At 41.2% G+C, this 19,934-nt stretch overlaps 1 long non-coding RNA gene across 1 annotated transcript in view; it reads left to right on the plus strand.

Moving 5' to 3' along the window:
- Window positions 1–19,934, plus strand: part of LOC139801964 (uncharacterized) — a 193,557-nt gene that overhangs the window by 151,994 nt on the left and 21,629 nt on the right. Inside the window, exons 7-11 of the long non-coding RNA XR_011728431.1 lie at window positions 10,987–11,113; window positions 12,014–14,426; window positions 15,047–16,691; window positions 17,307–17,580; window positions 18,653–18,897. This is a non-coding gene — a long non-coding RNA (uncharacterized lncRNA). The remainder of the gene's footprint in view (window positions 1–10,986; window positions 11,114–12,013; window positions 14,427–15,046; window positions 16,692–17,306; window positions 17,581–18,652; window positions 18,898–19,934) is intronic.

The raw sequence follows: 19,934 nt of genomic DNA on the forward strand, positions 1-19,934 counted from the left end.
AGTCACTTAATGAGAAAAAGGAAAAGAAAGGAAAAAAAAATCTGGTGGAACAGAATTATTTTATTTTTTCTTAGAAAATCCCAAACAAATCAGTAACTCCAACATTCCAATCTCTTCATCCTGTTTTTAGTGGTGTATTAATATGTAAACTCAATACTTGTGTTGAAAAATAGCTTTGGGTAAGGAAAAATGGTAGCAAATTCCAGGGTGGCCTCGCTAGCATTTTTGATTGAAAAAACTTGGAAAAATGTTGTTGTTTCAGGACGATGAGAAGTGCTGCCATCTTTTGTGGTTTACCCAGGATTGTCCCAAGTTTGACTCTTCTCTCTGCTTTGGTTTAAGACCTAAGAAAGGGCCAGTAACTGTGGCTCCCTCTCTCCCCCTAAGAAGTCCTCCATTCTTGCCCCATATTTAAGTGAGTAATTGACTTTAAATAGTCCCACTGAAGAAGCTTTCTGTTAAAGTACCACGGATAAAACCAGTCTGCTTTTCTTAGTGTTTTTTTTAAGGGGAGTTTATATCTCCAAAAGGATCTGCTCCATATGGCTGTAGAGTGCAGAGCTGGGTGAATAAGAATGGGACTTGGTGGAATTGGGCTCTGGGCTGGTTTTGCTCTTGACTTGGTTTAGGAATTGGAGAAAATCACTATATTCCTCTTAACTTCCTCTGTGACACCCCCTGCTTGGACATTTTCACACGGACAGCACTTCGTGTGCAGATGTTGATCAGTCCCTGGCACGGACACCCCAAGCTGTTCCTCCAAGGCATGGAGCAGAGTTCAAGGCTTCTAAGACCATAGCAGGGTGGGTGTCCTGTTTTATATCACAGCCCAAATGGTCAGAGCCCTTCCTTGGAAACCTGTTTCCAACCATCCACCTTTACTTTAGGATATTTCCAATTCTTATCCACCGCTGTCTTGTGAACCTCTTGATCTCTTGGTTTGTAGCTTTGCAGCAGGTCCAGGCTCCTGCCCAGCTGCAAATTCAGCACCTGCAGTGAATCCAGGGTGTTTCACCAGTCCAGTGGCAGCAGAGAAAGTGCTTTCCCAATCCAGGGCACCCCAATTCCCCCTCCTTGTCCCCTGATGGAGCTCACCTCAGGGGACTAAAGTAGGCTGGACCCAGAGTACCAGCCCTGGCTGGTGCTAGGCTGGGTCAGCTGCAATGAGTGCCCCAAACAGGGCTGTGTCTCCAGCACTGGGATTAGCACTGGGAGAGTTCCATTCTTATGGTAGGGAAGGAGTTGGAGGGAAAAAAAAAAAAATAAAAAGGCTTTCAAGTGATCCTTGCTTGCACAGTGCCTGGGGAGGGTTTGGGCTGTGCAAAAGCTGTCCTGAGAGGAGCTCTCTTGGCAGCAGGGTTCAGAGAAGCCTGACCTGCTGACTGCTTCTTTAGCATCCAGGCTGGGGAGATGCTTGTTTAGCCCAACAGCTTGGGTGAGGCAGTCAGCTCCAGTTCAAGATCCAGGGACTTAATGTCCCGTGAGTGAGTGGAGCTTGCTTGACCTGTAGTGCAGATCTTGAGAATAAGGAGCAGAAGTATTTATATGGTATGTGCTGAGCCTGCTCTCCCTGACTCAGACACCTCCTGGAAAATGAATAATTGAACATACATGTGACTATGTATAGCCTCTTCTTCAAACACAACCTGAATTGGGGCAGAATATATTCCAACTTTTCGTAGGCTTTTTCTCCTGCTAACTGCCTAGGATGGGCTATAAAATCTGTAGGCTTTATAGCAGGGAGCAGTCTTTTCAGCCCACTCTTTCTGAGCAGTGGTCTTCAATTCTGAATTTTTGAAACTCTGTGGTGAATTTTTGCCTTCTAACTGAGCTGGAGTAGAAGGAAAAAACCCAAGTCAACTCTGATTTATATTTTTTATTTGCCAAGCCACACTGCTCCCTGCTAAAATCAAAAGATGTTACCATAGGCACAGTGGGTTTAAACTCACTATTGTGTTTTGTGTGTTTTAATAAAGGAAGAAAGTGATTGAATGAAATTGGCTATTAGTTGCATTAGATCAGCAGTTTCTTCTTTCTAGTGATTCAACAGATTGTTCTCTGAATAATACAGTAGACTCAGCATGTAAAGCCCTGTAAAATATCTGAAGAAAAGCTGTGTCCTCTTTCTTTCTCCCCAGTTGCTTCCAAACCAGTAGCTGCTTCTAACATTCCTGTATCCAGTATGAGCCCAGTGATGTGCATAGCATATATCTAATGTTTGTCAAGAGCTGTAACAGCTTGCTGGTAGAAAGGGACATGGAGGAAGACAGTGCAGAAACGATATAGGAGGGTGTGAGATAGCTCCTTAGGCTGCATTTTGGGGCAGCTTGTTTAGGTTCCTGGCTCTGCTATATCCACTACACATGATCTTGGGAAAAATTTCAATCTGCCTGTCTCAGTTCCACAGACACCATCTTGTTGTCTCCTATATGTAGTGTGTATTATGTGAATGCCTATAGGATGTATTAACTTATATGTACTAAAGTGATAAAGAACCAATTCTGTAAAAACTTATGTGATGCCCAGGACACAGGGCCCTAATTTCACAGAGCAGCAGTCGCAGTGCAGCACCCGAATTAATTCTGTCCTTCTAATTCTTGACAATGTTTGTTATCTGCATGCTGAGTTTGGGTAGATGCTTATTTTTAGCCTGTATATTAGCCTGCAAGAGAATGAAAGGGGAGGATCTCTCACACCAAACATTTTGTTTTCCCTATAAATACCTGTCGTGTAATATTATGGGCAAGTAAAGGGTTCTTACCACTCATAAGGTGTTATGGGAATCCTTCATGGAGTCCTTTTAATGAATAAGCCAGGGATGCTTCATAAGTCGTTTATTAAGGGTTAATTATGTATCTTCTCTCTTTGGCATCCTTCCCAGCTTAAATCAAGCCTGCTTCATCTCATATGGATATGAAAGACAAACTGTACAGATTGAAAACATCTGTATACTGAGTGAATGAACCACATGGCAGCAGTGTCATGCAGAGATTTACTTAAAACTGTCCCCTTTTGTTTGACTTTAGAGGAACAGCACAAATAAATACAGTAGGTTCTGTTTAAACAAAGAGGGCTCTGATCAATAGAGGTTTGTATAGCATACGACCTTCAACTATAAACAAAAAATAGGGGTAAACCCCACATGTCTCAGGTCAATTGCCATCTTATTTACTTTATTACACCACTAATGTTCTAATCTGTCTTGCATATAAAATACTTTTTGCAAGCCATCTTGCTTTGCTTCTCCATTTTTCCCAGAGATGAAAGGGAATGTTGTGTTTGTTACTCAGAGCAACCTGTAAAGAGTGGGTATGAGGATGGATTTGCCATGGATTTTGAGCACTGGTGTAAGCAGAGAACTCAAACTGGTTCAAGCAAATTTCAAACTTCAAATTTTGGTCTCTGACAGCTGAGTTTTTTGAGGGGGTTCAAGCATCCAAAAAAGAACCAAAACCCAAAAAACTAAAATGCTTTGTATCCCATTATAATCAGACCCATACACAAGAAACAGGGTAGAGGCAGTGCTAGAGAGAAAGTGGTCTCGTATCTCCAAATAGCTAACTTCAATTGTACTTTCCTTCTTTTCTGGCACAATTTTTTAGAGGGTAAAGACTACTAACATATCCTGTTTCTGTCCATCTTTGTCTCCCTTGGCTAACTTTTAATCCTTTCAGTGAATTTTAAAAGAAGGCAAAAAAAAGGGGATGCCACCAGGAAAATGTGGCTCTACGAGTTTGTAAAGAGGAGCCCCAGTCACATCTTCCCTGCTGGATGGAAGTACAGTCTGAGCCCTCAGGAAGCATCAGAGGAGCCAGTCAAGACACACAAAGCCATGATAAGCCAGATTTATTAGCCCTGGTGCTCAGTCGTTTCAGATGTTTTTTCTGGGGGCATTCCTGTTCCAATGGACTCCAACATTTTCAGTGTTATCTGCTCTAATCTAGGAAATATTCCACTTCTTCTTCAAGAGCATTTTCCTGCAGAATTCAGATACTTTGATGGGCAACAGAGGGATAAGTCCCACTGGACATGTGTTTTTCCTCAGAGCTTTGAGAGATCTTGAGATATTTCTGGGGCTTGTTTGAGATTGAATTCATGTATTTTGGGGGGGAGTTGAAAAAGAAAACAGCACCCAGTCCACTTGCCTGTCTGGGATCTTGTTCCACTAGCCAGGTGACTTTTGATCCATGAAGCAGCATCCCTGCTGCCTACCTCACTGGGAGAAAATCTTACAGACGTTGAAGTTTTGCAACTGAACAGTCGTGCTCTTGTCTTGCTTCCAGCATTTCTTCACAGTCCCCATTTAAGCCCAGAAACTAGAGCTGCAAGTTCTAGTCTCAGCAGTAATGTCTCTCCCGTCATTAAATAATTGAGTTAGTCCTGCAATCTCCAGCCCAGCAGTCAGAGACACTACCTCATAGCTGGTGGGTCTCTGGCAGCAGGTTTGACAAAACTCTTTGGGATGGCTACTGGGAGCTCTTTCCTGGCAGGTCCCAGCTTGGTTTGTTAGGTCAGTGGGGAGACAGACAGGGCTAACCACGCTCTGCCTCTGCCAAGCCACCCCAACCAAGATTGGTTACGTTTTGGCCATACCTTCCAGCATTAGAAATTCTCTGCAGAAGAGGCCGTGGTCCTTCAGTGAATAAAGAAAGGAAATTTAGGTATTGGAGGCCCCAGGAGATGCTGTTTTGCTGCCCTCTAGGCAAAGATTAAAGCTTAAAATGTGGAAACTACAGAATACGCTGTCCTGAGCGCACCAAAGCCAAGCAAGAGGTTGGAAAGGTTGAAAGACTTTTTGTGGGATTTCATTAAGGTATGAGTACAAAATCTCTAAAAAGATCTCTGGCCTCAGATAAGGAGGATCCAGTGGCATACAACAAAGAACTATCAGTAAAGGCATCAGAATTACAAAGTACTTTTATGTTAAAATGATGTCATGTAATAGGTTGAAGAACAAGAAATAAATAAGCTGTGCAGATCTCCTTTATCTAAATAATTGTTTTCTTATGTGTTAGGCTGCAAACTTCTCTTATAATTCCTGTACTTTAATGGCAAAAACATATTACATAAAGACTATGAAACTGCTTTAACATTTCAGGTTTGTCTTTTATCTTGAGGATCCCAAAGTGCATCACTGAAATGCAAACCTGAGGGAGCCAAGGAAAGAGAGAATAGGGAGTGTGTCATCACAGGGTTCTGCAGCGAATAGAGAAACTCTTTTAAAAGTGTCTGAACTGTTGTATGGAGGCTCAGGTATTTTTTTATATCAACTACAAAATGGCATGTCTTTGGATGCTGAGAATTCTCTTGTAGTTTTTTTTTTTTTTTTTCTGATATCTGTTTTCTGAGGATAAATCTTCATTTCTTCCCCGTGAATAATGATGCTGAGATCTGACCACAGAATATTACATTCTAGGAGCAAGAATCACAAAGGACTTTTGTTTTAGACTTCCCTTTGAGAGGTCCACAACATAATGAGCAAAGTGGAATGAAGTGTATTAACCTTTGGAAGATAAAAGGTAATCAGGACTGAACCAATGCTCCCCGTGGTTAGACCACAAGCTCTTAAGACAGCATTATGATCAGTCTGTGTGCATCTCACCAGCTCCTAGAAAGACATTTTTGTAGGTCATATGTTCTTGGGAAAAACCCCAACAGATAAAAATAATAGTTGATCCAGAAGTGTTTAAGTCTCATCTCCTTGATACAATGACCTTAGAAACAAATGGCCCTTGACTGCTACCCACACAATGCAGAAAATATTAAGGAGGTGGAAAATGAGCTCAAAGTCCTATTATTTGGGAGTCAACACATTGTATTGTCAGTGCTCCTCTTTCATCTTTGTAGGCAAAAGATCTAATTTTCTCCTCAGTTTATCAGGATAAGAGAACATTTTGGAGATACTTTGGAGAATACCACCAGGCAATAATCTTTTCTACAGGGCTTCAATGTTTTCCTTGCCAGTCGAGGGCACTGAGACAGCTTTCCTGGGAGCTGCAGGAATGCTGGGAGCTACATGACCTCCTCCTGTTTGCTCAGTGGAGCCATGTCTCCGTGCTCTTGTTGGATCTTTTTAACCTATGCTCCTCTGGGCTTGAGACTGACCTGCCTGGCTCCTGAGCTGCCTTGGATCTTGTCTGACTTAGGGTATTTCTTTGGCTGCCAGAACTGGGGATCCTTTTCACTCAACCTTTTCTCTCGTGGTGTTATCGACCAACAAGAGCCATCTACATCAGCTGTAGTATTTGCAGGTTTTTCAGAGTTTTCAGTGTGTGTGTAATCTTGAAATGTACTTCTCATTCACAGCAGCTTTTGGACAGCAGGACATTAGAAGCTTCTCTTTGTAGCTGTCTGCTTTATTGTGAATGGAATCAAATGTATTTACATATAATTTGTCCTCTGGTTTGGTGACTTTGTTTCAGTGGGCAATATGAGGGTGGTCTGGAGAACCAGAAATGCATTTCCAGAGCAGAAACAGGTTAGAATAGGTTCTGTTCTTCACTGAAGATGAATGTTTGATGAATGTACAGTTGTAAAAGGGTTTGTATAGCAAGGACCTGCTCTTTTCTAGCAGGATGTAGGTGGCTTGTGAGGAGACAATACAGGCTAAGCTTTTGAGATGCTGCAGTGAGATAGTATTTCTCCAAAGGTTCCTTCCAGCCTAGAGTTTTCTAGAAACTGGAGTTCAAAGGTATTAGTTGAATTTGCTTGGCCCTCAGAGGTGAAAGCCCCCTGGCCCACAGGAATAGCTCTTTGTGGTCCTCACCAGCATTCAGGGTACTTCCACTAGTAAGGTGTGTGAGAACTTTCTCCTTAGACCAGACTTTCACAAGCTGATTTCATTACAAATGATCCCAGAGTGATTAGACTTTGAAGCCTATGAAGGCTGAGTTAAAAAAAAAAAAAAAAAAAAAAGAAAAGAAAAAGAAAAAAAAAAAGCTCAAAATGAAAGATGATTGGGTATCTCGAGCAATGGACTCCTTGCTGCTAACAGGTAAAGGCAATGGCACACAATTCTTGTTTGGATCTTCTAGTTGGTTTAAAATTTCAGCAAGGGGCTATTGCAGTGATGAGACAACTCAGTCCAAATTGCTTTTACTCTGGCAAAGAGCTGTTTACCTGTCCAAAAGAGAAGGACTCATCAGTACTGAAAAGATTTCATAGAGCTGGTGTCAGGATCTCTTTCCCTTCAGCTGCTGGAACACGAAACCTCCCAGCTGCCTTTCAGCACACTTTACTCAGAGAAGGGAACACATTACAGAAAATGCTTCAAAATGCCTCATTCAGTGGACTGAGGGCCAGAGCCTGAAGTAAAACTCCTGATAAATATAGGGATCAAAATCTGGCCCTCTGAGAGCTATCATCTATTACACTCCAGCGAAGGAGAGAGCTGATGTTAAGATCTGAGTGCTCATTGCAAAGCTGATTTTGTTACATCAGCAGGCCACAAGGTTCAATAAACTATGTGGCCTTTATCTGTTCCATATGTACTGGCTGCCTCCTGTAGTTCCTATGTATGCATACTGTATATGAGCTTTAAGGGAATCTGATGCCTTTAGACAGTAGAAATGCAGATAATTCCTCAGTTTGTAAAACCCTGTTTAAATCTGATTCTGCATCAAAACATAATGGCAGTAATTGCAATTTTTTTTGTTGAGATGCAGGCTTCCAGAGGAGCTTGTGACTTGGGATTTTATAGGCACTAAAATTTGATGGATTAATTGTTAATAAAAGTTAGATTGGGTAAGTGGATGCAAACATCATACTGAGTTCAGTGTTTACATTGGCTCCCAAAATTTCTAACGGGCAATTCTGGACTGAAAAGCCTGACAGAATTTTTTAGCTTTGCACCTAGAAAGTGATTTAACTGTAGAACAGCCCACACCATCAAAACCAGCGTTTTCTTTTGGTTTTTCCTTTATTTTTTTTTCCCTATCATGTTATCACTGTCTCCTATCAGGATCTTGCTGTACAATAGTGACCTCTGATGTAAAGGAATCAGGAGTGCCACTTGCAAACCCTCTCATCCAGCCTCAGAGAGCAATTATAAACCCATTCATCAGCAGCCAAACAGCTTAGGAAGGAAGGGACGTGGGCATGTGCACACACAAGCACACATACAGACAGGCACAGACATCTGAAAAACTGGTGATCACATGGAATTGAAGAGCACAGCACTGAAGGAGCTGGAGCTGTTAATTTTTATAGCTGATACAGACACATATTTTATGAGGTTTGGAACTATTAGTATATAAAAAAAAGTAATATGTAGTCTTGCCCTTTTTGTTTTAATACAAAGATAAAGCTATCACTTGAATTGAGCAGCAATTTTGGTTAATAGAGCTCCTCTTTATGGACAGACCTATCTTCCTGATTCATTTTGTCAATATTTATAAAAGCACAAATATATTTGTGCCTAATCCTATCCATAATCTATGGGCTGGTTTGTGTAAAGGTGCACCTCCCCTTCTCACTTACATCTCAAGGCATATTTCAGTTAAATAGCAGAGCTGGGTTGAGCCTGGCCAGCTTTTGTATGTTGTGGTTTGTGAAATGGCTCCTTTAAAATGCAAACTTGGAGGTGACACCAAGAAATGGGGTAAGAGAATTTTCACTGAACATCCAGACTCTTCAAAAGTGCTGTCCCCTTCCTCTAGGGACACACAAAGGGGGTCTCATTTTAGTGCTCTCCTTGTTATTTCCACAGGTTACAGCTACCCCAGAGGGTCAGGGGTGGCCCAGCTGGGTACCTTTGCAGGGGCTACAGAGTAGTCCTTGAGGTCAGGGAAATGAATTACAACAGGATGGAGCAGAAACTGGGGAGAACCCTGGTCCCAGCTTCTGTGAGATGTCTATGACCTTTTAGAATAAATAATAAATATTCCACCTTAGGAATAATAATAAAAGCATTTATTTCCAGCTTACTCAACGGAAAATGCCAAAGATATTTCTTTGAAGAAACTGGGTAGTTGAAGAAATGCATTATTATTTGGGATGCAGTTTTAAGTTATCTGTTAACATATTAAGAGGCTGTCAGTAAGACACAGGTTTATTTTTTGTGTAGAGCAAGGGTGATCTGAGAGGCAGGACACTGAGCTGGTATTCAGGTGATCCACCTCTGCTGTCAGTGCAGCCACACAATTCCTCTCTGACTTTACATACCCCTTATGACAGTTTGACAGCCATTAAAAATGGGAAAAAAATTTTTTGTGCTCCATGGGAAAGTTGTATCATGAGATATAACAGTTTGCAAAGTTTTCGAGTACTCAAGTGGTGAAGCTTATGTGTTCTCAGGGATAGAATGGATTCCTGGAAAATGTGAGTAGTTATGAGCTTGTGACAATGCAGTAGGCACACCTCAAATCAGTGTATGGAGAGCAGGAGGACACAACCTGGGCTCTGAACTGTCCTTGTGTCAGCTTATTCTTTACGTTTTCTTACAGCATTTTATCAAAACTGTTAAACCGCATAAAATAATTCCACCTTTTAAAACCTTCGGTAGAATAATCTCTGTTTTCCCAAGTCTGGAAAAGGAAAGCTGGAGTTTCCTGGAGTCATTGCAATCCCAGCATAAACATTTTGGAAAAACGTGCTTAGGAAGTGTTTTGATGATATATAAGGTTGAGTGGATTTTTCAATGTATTGAAAGAAAGATGTGTATTCTTTGTCAGCTGAGCCCTGGCCAGGCAGCAAGCTTCCCACAAGATATTCTATTCTAGCACCAGCCAAGAGAGCTGATAGCAACAGTGCTCCAAGAATTCAAGGTGTTGGTTAATATTCAGCTCTAATGAATGCAGCATGTGTCTGTGAATAAGCTACATGCTTGAATGAGGACCTCTCATTCAAGAAGGTGAGGTGCATAGTATAGTGATTAGACTTGGCAAAAAGCAGTTGTTTTGTAGGGATGTCACCAGCCAGCTAATTGTCACTGTAACAACACAGATCCGCCAGCGTCGCTTCCAGAAGCAAGAGGTTGATCTGCTTGGTTGTCCCAAACTGCAGGCAAATCCTAAGGGATTGCTGGGACTGAGAAGTCCCCGCAGGTTGGCACAAATCTGCTTTGTGTTAGAGCACAGTTGTTTCGAGCTTGATATATGTTCAGCTGAATGCTCAGCCTGTTTCACTCTGGTTGATTTGTGAAAATTTTTACTCGCTTCCAGTAAACTGAAAATGGCTTTGCTTGCTAGAAACCATTTGTTTGAGCTTCAAAGGAGTTTCAGTTACACAAGATCAGCCCAGTAACCCACACTAGTAATGCAGAATTTTGAATTTATTACAGGAGAGGGGGAAAAATAATAGAAACTAAGCATTTATCCTTGTTGAGACCTAAAATTGCATCAACCTCAAAAGAGGTCTTTATTCTTCAAAACAAGCAAGGACCCATCCCCCAGTAATCACTTAGGTCCATCCAGTGGTGATCATGCATAGGAGGTGTTTTCATCCTGATATGTGCAGATTTTGGGCCAAAACCTCTTCTCAGTTGCATAATGGGGGTGGAGGCCCTCATTTCCATACTGTTCAGATGATCTTCTTTATACAAGGAAGTGAGATGTTCTAATACTCTTATCTTACCTTACATAACTCCAGATGTTAATCATCAAAAAAAAAAAAAAAAAAAGGAAAAAAAAAAGATCCAGCCCTTTTTAATATTAGGGAATGAGATTATAAGGCTTGACTTAATTTTTCAATTTTCTCTTGATAAACCTTAATTTGAGATGCCACAGGAGGTGGATTCAGTAGACTTCTCAGTAACCTTCAGTAATTAGATTAGCTTAAGCATATATATTAATCTTTTCTCTTTATGAAACATTTTTGCATTAAGTTTAGGTCGAAATTCTTGAAGAATTAATCAGAAGAAAGTATTTGGTATTCTTTTTAGGGGAAAGAAGGTAATATTTTTAAGAAATAGCAATCTGGAAGAATAATAAAAATAAACCTCTAGCATTTAGTAATAGTTCAGTGAGTTTTCAGCATTTCCATTTTCAGTCAACCGACTTCATCCGCCACCAATACTCCTGAAAGGGATTGGAAGTGACTATTCTCTTTGGTACTATTCCTCATGAAGAGTAGAGCACAAATGCTTCTGAAACCTATGTGGAGGAGACTTTCAAAGGTAAGCCAATTTTTTTAAATATTTCTGCATATCTCTATAAAGATGCTTATGGTTCCATTTTCCACACCCTGTAAATAATAATCATAATGATTGAAAATAACGAAAGCGTCCCACTCAGACCAATTTACTGCAATTTTCCTTTCACCATCTTATTCAGTTTATTTAATCTTTAAGCTATCTCTGAGTTGCCTCTGGATTTCAGACACATGTATGCAGATAATTAGCATAGATGCAGATATTACACAAGATGATCATGCTTATCAGATGCAGGCACTTATAATCTGTCGGCCCTTTACGATTTCTCTTTAGACTCCCACTTTCTAATAACAGTAGGATTTTTTTCAGAGGGCATACTCTTAGTCTTTCTCCAACTGAAGCAAGAAAATCTTGAATGTTGGGACTTAAATGTAGAATGAGCACTAAAGGAAAGGCTCCAATCTGCATGCCACACCTCTGCCCTCTCTCGTATGCAACAGAAAGCCCGTCAATGTTACTGGCTCAGTCCAGCAAAACCATATTTTGCACCTCATCTGGTCTAAATATTGAGTTTACGAGTGAATGTTGCTTTGCATTATGTGTTATAGATGCTTTATGTTTATTTAAGAACTCAGTTTGCAGGAATGTTTTCCAGACATGCGGTTTACCGCAATAGACAGTTGTTGATATTCTGATCCCAAGAGCATTAGAATATGTTTAGAAATTGCGACACTTTTAAGACCAGATGTTCTACATAAGCTACACAAAAAAAAAAAAAAAAGGGGGTGGGGGAACAAATAGAACTGTCATTTGGCATGAAAACAGCCTGTGTTAAAGCAAAGGCAAACACATACTGAGTGAAATAAACGTGGTGAACTGCCCTCAACCCTTTCCTCGTTTTGTAAGTAACTATTTTAACAAAAGATGGAAAATCCCAGATGGTGTGGGAACAGAGCAGGAAGGCTTTCTGGTTCAGATTCGCATCTGAAGGAAGCTGCTGGATCTTGTTCCTGGGATGGATCAAACCAGAATGACAGAGCTGGGCAACTTCAAGCAAGAATGTAAATCTAAATTCAAAGCCCAGCGCAGAAGTTAATTTTCTGTGCATTTCTAAAGGTAAATGATTGTCAGTGAGGAGTCAAACAACATGATGCCCTGCGTGGGGAATCTCTCCAGAAAGGTTCCTCCCTCCATCCAGAGGCTCCTCCACTGCCCTGTCCCCCGGGATTGTTTGATGGATATGATTCTACAGACAGGTGGGAGATTGTCCTGCACTGAGCCCAACCTCAGGGACTGGAGTGTTTCCAAATACCTCTGCTGTGGGTCTCTGGTGTGAAAGCATGGTTGGGCAGCAGAACAGTCAGGATCCACAGCTGTCTCCAGGAAGACTGTCTCTTTCCATTCTGTCTCTTTTTTGTTCTGACTTTGAATTCTTTCCCTTGTTTATTATAAAGCACAAGGCAAAACAGTTTCACAAACACCAACCTCTAACAAGCTGCCTTGAGTCATTTTACTCCCTGGATTATTTTTCCCCCCCCAGTCACAAGTTAATGTGAATTAGGGTAATCGATGAGGACACTAGAGGTCCCAACCTATAAAAATAGTACCAACTGGCAGCTAAAAAAAAAGGAAACCAAGGCACCTCTACTTTACAACAGCTTCCCACAGTGATGGAAACATGTTACCAGCAAGTCTAGAGTAATTTGGACAAAACGCAATGTCTTAAGTAACTAAAACAATGCAGGCATTTGCCCAAAGATTTAAAAAATTGCCCTTCTCTAAAGCAGTTAAGGGAGTGATGTGAAGAAAATTGCTGCACAAGCTTGGGTTTGCCAGCAGGTTTTCTGAGCACTGAGAATCGGAGCCATTTGGATCCTCTTGTATCCTTTCTGAGCTGTAGCAAATCTACTCTGGACATTGGTGCTGCATTTTTGCAGTCTGGTTGCCTGCATGGGACAGGCTTGTTTGTAAGTCTGTGGTTTCATAGGCAAGCAAATTACTTATTTTAGTAAAAGGACCAAACTGCCCTACTGGCTTAGTCACTGCCTTCATTGAACAGAAGACTCCTGCTACCTTCAGTGGATGTCAGACCAGTTTGTTAGTCCAGCTTCAAAGAATTAATGCTGTAGTAGGATCTGCCCACTGACTCACTGCTCCTCATGAATACCTGAAAAGCCAGCTCTGAAACTCTTCCTAGGTCTGCCTCACCAAAGACAATTTATGGCGGAAGTTCATGTACATATTTATTTTGTTGCTAAAGAGTTTGCTGGCATACTTCAAAGTGTGGGCTATTGCCTGTTCAGGTTTATTGCCTGCTCGAGTGAATTACTGCCTACCTGAACAGGCCTGCTGAGCAATAGTTCAAATTAAAATGTGTCATTTATCATGTTCACACCAATCCAAAATGACCACAAAACCCAAGGTGTAATTATTGCCAGGCTCTGACTGCACAGCTATCAAAGCCAGTGCTCAACCAGTGGGAAATACTGGTTCCTCTCTTCCAAGGAAATCTGCTTCTTTCATCATAATCAACAAATACGACCCTGACTTTAAGAGTAATGTTGTTTGGAATGCTAATAGTCACCACTGAAACCAGCTTTTAAATATGGCAGAAGAATGGGACATGGATCCCATCCAAGATCAGGTTTTTTTCTGCAAAATGCAATTTTAGATTTTTCATTAAAATTTCTTCTAAAAACAAATCTCGTGCTTCTCGCCAGTATTCACAAATTAGGTTGTTACATGGTCTAAAATGCTGGTACTAGTTTTATTATCATCATTAATATTACTATGATTATTATTATTTATCAGAAAATAAATGAAAGCAGAATCTCAGTACCAGCATGGGCTTTGGACCTTCCAGTGTGCTTACAACTTCAGTAAACCCAGCCTGTACAGCCTTGCTCTGCTTCATCCTCTTATATTGTGTCATCTTTTCATATTCTTTCACATACTTCAGGCTTTGTGTCCCATTTTAACCTAAATTTGTAGGCTGCACTTACCTATAGTCTGTATACAAAAGCAGTGAAGAGCAACAATGTATATGGTGTGCTGTTCCCTCATATCCCTCCCCAGCCCTTCCTGGCTCATCTGAGCTTTTTTCTGCATAACGTAAAGCCTCTAAAGTAAGACACAAATAAACCTTTTTGTCTATGTGTTTACTGAAGCATAGTAAATATATATTGTGAAGCTTTTTTTTTGTTTGTTTTTTGTTTTAATTGTTGTAGGACCTGAAGGGGAATGGAATATTCAAACAAGTACCAAAGTATCAGCAAACGAAGTGTCTGCTTTAATGAAATAATTTTGTAATAGGGATGTTTTCTGTCTGTGCAAACATGTAAGTATATATATGTAAGTATAACTAATATAGGGAAAGGGCTAAAACCAAAATGTGGCTTTAGGGTGATCAGAAAACTCCTCTGGGATACATTTACTTGTGTGCTGAGATTGAAAGTGGACCAGGACTGCAATATATGGTCTGGGCTGGCCATAATTCATAGACAGACCAAGTTCTGAGCATCCTGATTCCTGCCTTCCTTCTCCATGAACCATCCCCAGGTCTCTGCATCCTGGTCTGAATTTTGCAACTCAAGCCTACCTGTGGTTATCCAGTCAGATAGAAAAGCCAGCAAGCCAAGAGCAACGCCTAGTCACCGACTTTGATCTAGAAATAGTTATTATCCAGCTATCTCCATTACAAAACATCCAGTTTGCTAAACCTGGGTTATCTACTGATTTGGCACCATTTGCTAGACCAGAGCAGGTCTAGCAGGGGAGAGCTTCACATCCCCAAACGCCCCATCTTTCAAAAAACTGATAAGTGATGAATCTTGCAAAACCTGTGAGTGGGAAATGACATTTCTGTCCACCTCCCAACTCTTTTAATCCTAAATAGCACCACTGGCAGCCTTTGCAGATGAGATGGAAAAGTGAGTGAATTAATGCTTTGCCCTACAGAGCTGAGACTCACTAGTGGGCAGTGAGAGGAAAAATCTCCTGCTAATGGCAAGTGCATCGCTGGGCTTAAGCAGAGGATTTCAGTTTCTCGAGCTAGGGGCTTATGCAGATTTTTCATGAGGGTAAATGACTCCTTTTCAAACAATTCCTTATTTCTTATTCTTGGAAGCACAGTGGCAAGTAACTTAGAAAGGAAGCCACTTGGAATTCTCTTCTTTTCTTCCCAGATTAGGAGAAACTCTTCATTCTCTGAGGAGTGAATTTGGGTCACAGTGCAGTAGCTCCGAGTCCTCCCGCTGCATTACTTGCTGAACATGTGGTAGTGTTTTGTGACACGGTCTGTGAACTGGGAAGTAAGCTGAGCTCACCCAGCCCATTTCATTTATGGCTTTACACAAGTAAATAAGTATGTTTTCAGCCACTCAACACAAGAAGGGCTTGCAAATTGCAACCGCCATTGCCTGGCAGGTTAAAGGTTAAGCTTTTCAACAGTTCAGACTACAGTGCTAATTCACCTCAGTAGTGAGTCCCAGGCAGCCTGTAATGCATATTTGTGGTGGTTGTGTTTGTATAGCATGCACATAAAATGAAAACCGTATGACAGAGGTTAGTCCTCTTAAATGGTTGTCACATTGGCTTGGGTAACTTTCGTACAGTTATCCATATGCTAGCCAAGATTCTGGTGGTATTTTTGTATAAATTTTATTGACGTGGTGAACTAAATTGGGTAATTTCATAGCTATTACAATCAGCCAGTGGCCCAAGCAATGCACTGCTTTGTTTATCGTGAAAATGTTGCTAACTGGTCTGGCCAGGTTCAGCTTCCAGTGGTGGCCCTCTTCCAAATGTGGAAAACCCCTTTTTCTGACACAGAGGGTTCAGACAGGCAATCCCTGTGTGCTCTATCCACAAAAGCACTGATGCTGTGGGCTGAGGGCTCAGCCCCTGTCTCCAGATGCCTTTCCTGAATCTTAGACAAATAAGGAGCTAGCAAGAGCTCCTTGAGTTCAGTTTACAACTGCCAAAGCTTGGACTAAGGCCTGAATTAAATGAAATGTCTAAGTTAGGAAGCTAAATTAGACATGTAAGGTCCCTTATATATTCAGTTGGGAGAGATAGATGCTCCCAGAGACACCTCAGGGAAGTGCATTTGTCCTCTGTGGCTGCCTGGCCATCCATTGTCTCTAATATGAGCCCAAGGTAACACAGGCACCTTAGCTGGACACTTGTAGTTCTCAAGTCTGGACCTAGATAGCTACACATCATTGCAAAAACTCACTTTACTTTGCCTCTCCAAAGGTCTTATGTTCTTATATGACCTCATGTACTACTTGGTGGGCAGCCACCACACACAGGCATAATCCTGTGGATAGTGCTGCAGATTTTAGTTCAGCAGTCCAAAAATCTGGGTGTCTGAATGACCAAAAGAAATCGTTTATTGTCTTTTGTTGGCAGAAAAGAATTAAAAATTTCCTCCTCTGCAAGGCAGGAAGAGCAGACACAGCCCTGGACTTCCTCTCCCAGATCCTTCCTGACCAAGATGCCCTTCTACAAGGGAGGAGCTGTGACCTTCAAAGGCCATGTCTTGGAACATCACCACGTATTCATGTGTGTAGCACACGTTCATTGCTCAGTTGCAAAACAGGTGAATTTTAAAAAAAATTACTGCATGGCTCAGTTTTGAGAGATTGCTGCTGAGGGGCAAAGTACATGGCAAATAAAAGAAAAACATAGGAGGAGACAACCGAGATGTTTTGGGAAGCTCCAGCTCCCAGAGTTCTTCTACATCCCCAAGAAAAGAAAATGAGTGGTCCCCATCTTTGGTGAAATGCTCTTTGCTGGAACTGGCAATATCACTCTGGTTTAACACTGCCTATAAATGATGCTTACATTTCAACAGCATTTTTTAATAATATTTTTCATAAGTATAAGCTAAAGGAGTTACTTTCCACCAGGGTCATGGAGAGTTCACTAAATGCTGATAGTCTGTATTCTGTATTAATGGTGCTAAGCTAACTGCCTCACAGAACTGCCAGAGCCTTTTATTTAAAGAAATAGCACTGTATTTCACAAGAAAATATTTTTAAAGCTTTCCCTACTGATAATTTGTCTCAAGAGAGACAGGTCTAATTATTTATACTGAATCTGGAAGGTCCAGCATTGGACGTGTTCAATAAAATTCATGCTTTATTTGAATATACATTTAGAGCAGTGTGCAACACAGATCATTAAAGCATTTTGTTTTCTTTTTATTTAACAGAATATCAGCAATTAGCGTCTTCAGCTAATTATTGGATTTCTCTTCAAAAACAGCTCTGAGGATTAGGTTGTTCCTTTCTAAAGGACTCTGCAAAAGGGGTTCCATGCAGCAGGAAGAGAGTCACCATCCAGCTGGCAATGTCTTCTCTTCATCAAGGGGATGGATCTGCAGTTCACCTGCACCAGTAGCAGGAAGCCTGGTGGCACAGCTGGGACTTGCCCCTGGACACGGGATATTTATTCATCAGGAGCTGAGGAATCCTATCTGGCTGAAGGTAAGTGTCTTACACTTTATCTTTGCAATGCAAATTAAAAAACAGTCCTTACAGATACTTGTGCAAATCCTATTGTGGTGGTGCTTCGAGAAGTGTGGTACTAGGTAGAAAGCAGTTCTTGTTAGTCACAAACATGAAGTAACTTTGAAGCAAAAGTCCTAGGAAAGTTATGGGGGTTAAATAATGAAAAAATCACTAGAAATGAAGTCTCCCTATGAAGGCAGTAAAATCTGCTGAAGCTCAGTGATTGCACTGAGAATTAATTCCTTGAGTCCTCACTGGAGAGAAAATCTGTAAAGATCAACTTCATCCTTAGCATGACTCTTTTGAAACTGTGCAGGTGTATGCAGGGGAGCTGTTTCATAGCAAAAGCTTGAAGACAATACAAAAGAGGTTCTGCCTACCCATGACAGACCCACTTATGAAGCTGACCAAAAAACCTTACCATTACAGTGTAAAGATCATAGAAGTCTAATGTGCAATACCCAACTAGACAAAACACCTCTTTAGGTCTACTTGGTTTAACAATTGTAGCAAGAATGTACACAAATTCTCAGAAATATATTTACTGTATATTCCTCTCCATTAAGGACTGGTAATGCTCTCCATGCCCTGGCAGCACTAAAGTGACATCCAGACATGGATCTTTAAAACTATAGGATCTGCTTCTTAGGTGATAAACTGTCCATAAATGTAGTGAGAGAAATTGAGGGTCATGTTTCACTGGAAAACAAATCCTCACATGTTAGCTGCCCAGTCTGTGAAACCTGGTTCCAGTGTGTTGTTTCAGAAGAGCTGTGCACTCATGTATCAGTGTTAGATGGCATCAAGTGAATCCATACAAACCTGAGTTAAAGTGCACAGGGGGAGAACTTATCAGTCAGACACTTAAGTGTAAGCTTAATGTTAAGCGTGCAACATAATTTTGTTGAAGTTAATTCAGTGGTGTTCTTAGTGTCTTTAAATTTAAGCACTGGACTTATCTGCTGTACTATATCAAGGCCTAATAGCTTGTGCACTTACTTACAAATTTAAGATACTTAATGTGTTTATTCTTCCCCTTGTGCATCAGAAATTGCTGCCCACAACCAGGTGTGGTAACACAAACCTACAGCAGCAGTGGAACCCACCTCTTCTTAAACCAGGGCAGAGGGATGGCAAGGAGCTTATTGTGGAGAGGGAAAATGCCCAGAACAAGTCTTCAGCAGCTCATGAGCAGCAGATCAGGTTTTCCAGAGCCCTCAAGCAAACATCACTTGTTTTGGCATTAACCCCAAGGGCACTGAGGAAGGCTTTTGAAAATTTTTGCTCATCAGGGTGAGACTGCAATTGTGGTTTCCATGCAGCTGTCAGAGACAACAAGAGCTGAGCCCTGCTCTTTACTCACTCGTGGATGTACTGACTGCATCTGTGCAAGTCCTCTCACCTCACCACGAGACTGAGGACAGCAGGGCTTTGCTCTTGGGGCTCATTTCCTCTGTGTGTGAAGAGGCAAAGAACCCAAAGAGATAGAGACATGAAACCTCTGTGTAAGAGTGGCATGTGAGCTGGGCCACCCCATCTGGCTCCACCTTGGTGTGCATGGGAGGAAGGTCTGGGGAGATTTAGGCAATAAACCAGTATGCCCACCCACTAACAACCAAGAAATAAATGTTCCTCAGTGATGTACTCAGCACCTTCTATTCTCACTGAAGTAAATAGTCCCTTTGGGACTCCTTTCATGTGTCTTTAGGGGATGTAACCAAATTATACCACATAAGAGCTGGTAATTTTAATGTTTTGCTGTAAGGGAAAAGCTGTAAACGTAACAGGAAAGACTGGATGTTTCCCATTCATATTTTTAGAAAGGTTGCTTCTCATCTGTACACATTAGTTTTTCAGCATCTCTTGCAAGATTTAAATGAATTATTTAACTGGAATTGAAAAGCAAGCCTTACTTTTAAGTTAAGGCAATAAAAGCTGTTATTTTTTTTTTTTAATTCTTAGAATATTATCGTAGAAGATAAAGACCTAACTAGATCCAAGAGGTGATAAGGCCAACAAAATACTCTGCCTCTAACCTCATGGTCAGGAGTTAGATCATTTTAAAGAGATGACTGGCTATGATCAGAAGCATGGGCAGTAGTATCTGATGAGTTCATGAGGTTTTAATTGAAGTGTTTCCACATTGTGTCAGTCTTTGTGATGGGAGCAAAAGGCACATGGAGCTGGGAGCCTTGGGAGAACCACGTGTAGAATCCATTGCTGCAAGAACCATGCCAAGTTTTGTGCAAAATGTAGAGGAAAGCTGAGAGTGGGCCCTGTGTAGAAACCCTGGCTTGAAATTTCAGTTTCTCATCCTCTGTCAGTGGGAA

This window comes from Heliangelus exortis, chromosome 13 (genome assembly GCF_036169615.1).
Source record: "Heliangelus exortis chromosome 13, bHelExo1.hap1, whole genome shotgun sequence".
Lineage (NCBI taxonomy): Eukaryota > Metazoa > Chordata > Aves > Apodiformes > Trochilidae > Heliangelus > Heliangelus exortis.